The sequence below is a fragment of the Quercus suber genome, unplaced genomic scaffold, assembly GCF_002906115.3.
Source record: "Quercus suber isolate HL8 unplaced genomic scaffold, Cork oak 2.0 scaffold_608, whole genome shotgun sequence".
In the NCBI taxonomy this organism is placed as follows: Eukaryota; Viridiplantae; Streptophyta; class Magnoliopsida; order Fagales; family Fagaceae; genus Quercus; species Quercus suber.
This window is the reverse complement of record NW_027070051.1, coordinates 182,085-188,144: the sequence shown is the minus strand read 5'-3', so window position 1 is coordinate 188,144 and position 6,060 is coordinate 182,085.

The following is a 6,060-nucleotide window of genomic DNA, read 5'->3' as shown; positions in this document are numbered from 1 at the left end:
AATAGGATCATTAGCTTTGTGATATCCCAAATTTGAGTGGATTTGTTTAGATTGGATTGTTTGAGTGTTTGTTGTGTGAGAATGTGCTAAGTCCAGCATCAAGTGTTTACTAGGTGGATCTTGGGTTTTAAGTAATTACGAAGAGCGCCAGTTGTAACTTGATTAGTCATCTTGAGGTATGAGCAAAGATTTGACTAGCACTTTCCTCGGGTCATTACTGTGTTCCACATCAGATGTTTACTAGTTGAATTTTGGATTTATAAGTGATTATGAGGAGCCCTAATTGTAATTTTACTAGTTCTTTTGGGGTATATGCACAAATGTGGCTAGCGCTTTTCTCGGGTCATTACAAGCTCAATTGGCATCATATTATGCCTGCAGATCAAGGGAAGACTGAGAGGAGAAATGGAGACCATGGAAAAGTGTTCCCTTCTACTAACCATTTGGCGATAGAGAGTGCATCTGGCAAGGGCTCTCCACTGGTGGTAGTTAGCTTCGCATTAACCTCCAGGAGGACTGGATATTATCTTCTTGTCAATCAAACCTGCTTTGTAGAAGGTCAAACGAGCATTTAGCCTACAAGAGATAGTAACCATCAAAAGAGGAGGTAACTCCAAGTCCCTACAATGGACCACTATAGGATCAGTGGATGAAGAGAGCAAAGTCATAGGAGTTGGGAACAAAACCTTGTTAAGCAACAACTAGATTGAATTGGCAAACCAAGCACGTGAGGATTGTTTAGGAGAGCACCATAAAATCGACAAGACCTTATTAGAAGAATGCACATATCCAGGAGGAGGCTGTATCTTGTATATAAATTTTGCTATGAGTTTTTTTTTTTTTTTTTTTGGAGAATACCAAGTATTTTTTAACACACACACACGCGAAGAGGCGAGCTTCACTTTGGATTTTGATATTTTTAGCTGACGATTGGGTTGGCCACTCTTTCAATTAGACGTCAAAAATGGATTTTTATATGGAGAAATTACCAAGGTTTGTTGCTTAGGGGGAGTCCGGGAAGGTGTGTATGCTACATAAAGCTATCTATGGTTTTGAGCAATCTCCTATGGCTCTGTTTGGTAAGTTTAGTGAAGCAGTGATCAAGTTTAGATTGTAGTGTTGCCATTTTGATTACTCGGTGTTTTCTAATACCTCTAAAAGAGGAAAGATCCTGTTGATAGTTTATGTTGATGATTTTATTATTATTGGTGATGACAAGGAGGGTGAGGGTTGAATAGAGCTTAATCCCACTGGAGGAATGTGCAAGGATGGCCTTGGGCCATGGGGGCATACTGCATGGGCAGAGAGAAACATCAGAGTGCCCATGTGTAGAGAGACTTGGCTCCATGGAAACATGGCGTATTGATATCCAGTTAAAATAAACGAATAGAAAAAGAACAAAAGTTGTTCTTAATAGATTCTATATATTTTTCTGTACAATGAGGTGCTAAACATAACTGAGTATATATAGATCCCCAAAACCATGTTATACAATTTACACTCATACTGAAAATAAATAAATAAAAAGGTTTACAACCTCTTGACTTATATGTTTTAAAAAATGGACAAAGAAAGAACAAATGTTTTTATGAATAGAATCTTTGTATTTTTTGTTTCTAAAAAAATTTCTGTACAATAAGGTGCTATACAAAATTGAGTATATACAAATACAACAGTTGTCCTATGAGGATCTCTTGATTAGCCTAAAAGCAAGGACAATTAATGTTCCTTGATTTCAATCACAATCAAGGGCTAACCAAGATATGCAACATGTGCTAAATGTGCAGTATACAACATGCGCAGAATATTTGATAAACTAACATCTCAAACTCAAGGTGGCACAGAGGAAGCCAACTTGAGTTTGAAGATGAGATTAAGAAGATGGCCTTATGGATGGGACTTAATGAACACATCAACAAGTTGGCCTTTAGAGGAAAACGAGTGCAAGTGAAGGCTACCTTGCTTGAGATGAGATTGGATAAAGTGATAATTGATCTCAATGTACTTGGTATGGGGAGCACTCATGGAAAACATCGTTTTTGGCAATGTGGATGGCATTCTAATTGTTGTAGTGGACTCATGGTCTGGGGAGCCCTTATATTTGCTAGGAGCCATTGGAGCCATAGAAGCTTAGACATATATTCTAAATGGCTCATCACTCAGTTTCTATACTAGAATGGGCTACAACAGAATTTTTCTTGTTACACCAAGAAATAAGTGAGGTGCCAACAAGAAACAATAGCCAACAGTGGAATTGTGATTAATAGGATCACTAGCTCTATGATATCCCAAATTTGAGTAGAATTGTGATCAATGGAAGCTTAGATGTATATTAAACAATGGCTCATCACTTAGCTTCAATACTAGAATGGGCTACAACAAAATGTTTCTTGCTACACCAAGAAATATGTGAGGTGCCAACAAGAAATAGTAGCTAGTAGCGGAATTGTGATCAATAGGATCATTAGCTTTGTGATATCCCAAATTTGAGTGGATTTGTTTAGATTGGATTGTTTGAGTGTTTGTTGTGTGAGAATGTGCTAAGTCCAACATCAAGTGTTTACTAGGTGGATCTTGGGTTTTAAGTAATTACGAAGAGCGCCAGTTGTAACTTGATTAGTCATCTTGAGGTATGAGCAAAGATTTGACTAGCACTTTCCTCGGGTCATTACTATGTTCCACATCAGATGTTTACTAGTTGAATTTTGGATTTATAAGTGATTATGAGGAGCCCTAATTGTAATTTTACTAGTTCTTTTGGGGTATATGCACAAATGTGGCTAGCGCTTTTCTCGGGTTATTACAAGCTCAATTGGCATCAGATTATGCCTGCAGATCAAGGGAAGACTGAGAGGAGAAATGGAGACCATGGAAAAGTGTTCCCTTCTGCTAACCATTTGGCGATAGAGAGTGCATCTGGCAAGGGCTCTCCACTGGTGCTAGTTAGCTTGGCATTAACCTCCAGGAGGACTGGATATTATCTTCTTGTCAATCAAACCTGCTTTGTAGAAGGTCAAATTAGCATTTAGCCTACAAGAGATAGTAACCATCAGAAGAGGAGGTAACCCCAAGTCCCTAAAATGGACCACTATAGGATCAGTGGATGAAGAGAGCAAAGTCATAGGAGTTGGGAACAAAACCTTGTTAAGCAACAACTAGATTGAATTGGCAAACCAAGCACGTGAGGATTGTTTAGGAGAGCACCATAAAATCGACAAGACCTTATTAGAAGAATGCACATATCCAGGAGGAGGCTGTATCTTGTATATAAATTTTGTTATGAGTTTTTTTTTTTTTGGAGAATACCAAGTATTTTTTAACACACGCACACGCAAAGAGGCGAGCTTCACTTTGGATTTTGATATTTTTAGCTGACGATTGGGTTGGCCACTCTTTCAATTAGACGTCAAAAATGGATTTTTATATGGAGAAATTACCAAGGTTTGTTGCTTAGGGGGAGTCCGGGAAGGTGTGTATGCTACATAAAGCTATCTATGGTTTTGAGCAATCTCCTATGGCTCTGTTTGGTAAGTTTAGTGAAGCAGTGATCAAGTTTAGATTGTAGTGTTGCCATTTTGATTACTCTGTGTTTTCTAATACCTCTGAAAGAGGAAAGATCCTGTTGATAGTTTATGTTGATGATTTTATTATTATTGGTGATGACAAGGAGGGTGAGGGTTGAATAGAGCTTAATCCCACTGGAGGAATGTGCAAGGATGGCCTTGGGCCATGGGGGCATACTGCATGGGCAGAGAGAAACATCAGAGTGCCCATGTGTAGAGAGACTTGGCTCCATGGAAACATGGCGTATTGATATCCAGTTAAAATAAACGAATAGAAAAAGAACAAAAGTTGTTCTTAATAGATTCTATATATTTTTCTGTACAATGAGGTGCTAAACATAACTGAGTATATATAGATACAGCAATTGACCTATGAGTATCCCTTGATTAGACTAAAATCAATGACCAAAATTTCGCTTCATTTTTGTCACAATCAAGGGCTAATCAAGATATGCAATGAGTGCTAAATGTGCAGTATACAACATGTGCAGAATATGTGATATACTAACATTACAATTAAAATACCAATACAGTAAACTTAGTCAAGCTTGGTTTACATTTACATGTCTTTTAGAATCACTACAACAGTCGCCGTGCTTTTAATCACTGTTTTCCTGGACGTCAAATTCCACAATGGTTCTGCCATCAGAGTTCTGGGCCTTCAGTGATGATCCGACTACCTGTGAATTTGTATAATAATCCTGATTGGATGGGATTTCCACTATGTGTTGTTCTTTCATTTCATGATCATCCAAGTGACATTCGTTTGAAGTTGGAATCGAATATTTCTCATAACTTCAGTATTTTTTTGAAGACCATATTTGGTGTCGTTGGTCCATTACTTCCCAGTAGCATCACTGAAGACAACAAATTAATTTCGTTATATGGACATTCATTCATTTGGGTATCATTCATAGCATGCGGGTTGCTTTCACATCAATGGAGTCAATGCACCTGGGTTGAATTCTTGTTTCTAAGCCATAGTCCAGATTTGTCTGTGCTGAAATGTGGGATCAATCTTGTATACCAGCACAGTATCAAAGAGTTTACACGTATAATAACTCAATGCATAACCTCATATGGTGACTATTTACATTTCATTAATTACAATGAAATCGGTGGAACTAACAACTCTCATGACCACGTACACCATCAAAGGTTGCCCATTTCTCAGGGGGAGCTTAGTGAGGATCCACACCCTCCCAATCAATTCCACAGATCTGGCCCATTGGTAAGAATTCTATAGTAATTGTGCAAATAGCATTATCCTAAGAAATACAATTAGATCTCTCTAATTGGACACTAATTCTATCTTGCAGGACTTTCATCCGGCCACTTTGTACAATTCCTGTTTCCCTCCGAAAAAAATTCAAGAGTGGTTCACTGATCATGGTCGTGGGCACTCTGTGACAATTGGCCTACCAACAAATTTGTTCCGTGATAGCAATTGGATGGGATTTGCTCTATATGCATCTTTTTCAATGCACGGGGATGCAACTACCTTCCTTAACAATTTGTTTTCAAAATTTTCTCACCGCCTACATTGTCATTTTCAAACGCATGTGGCTGGTATAAATGATCAAATCCTTGTTTGTCATACCACTGAAGAAGAAATCATATGGTTACTTAGTCTAGGTGAGTTTATTTGGGTATCCTACGTACCAGGTAAGCCATTTAAGGATATATTGCACCATCAGTGCAGTTACATTAAGGCTTCATTTGGAAGTGATTGGCCAGTTGTGAGGGTGCAGAAATGTGCACTTCGTTTTCTGTACCAACATGATCAGGTGCAGTTTGAGCAAGAACTAAGACACTCGATTTCAATTTCATGATTTTTTGAACATTGGGATTCCGTCTGTTAAATGATGGCAGGTTAAGAGAAATAAATAAGTGAAACCCTGTTGATTAGTTTGGATTTGGAGGAAATGTCATACTCTAATAAGGCGTTTGGAGTTGAAATATTACTGAGATTATTTTTATTAATTGGAGACTGATGACACTAAGATTCCCCTTGGCAAAAGCTACTTGCTGGTAATTAAACAAAAGTACCATTCCCTCTCCCTCTTTTTCACTTTCACTCATTAGTCACAATATTGGTTCTTCATAGGGCTTTGATCAATGCCTATTCTAAAATTCATGTTTTCTTGGAAGTGAAATGCTGGAGTGATTCAGCCTCCAGAGTGACCATGAGCCCCTAGTGACAATCCAGTTTACTTCAAATTTGGACAATCATGGTAATTAAATTGGACTTGCTCTATGTGCTTCTTATGCAGAGCATCTGGATTTAAGAACTTCTTACCACCTTATTTTTCATGTGAAACCAACATCGGTAGTGTAAAATTTTTCCATATCCATTGCCCAACTAAAGAAAATCTCAAGATGTCACAAATAGGCGGATTCAATTGGTTGTCCTATATATCATGTGGCTCGTTTGCAACCAATTGCCCAGGCTTGATGGAAGCATTATTATGAGGAAGAGTTTAAGAAAATACTAAAG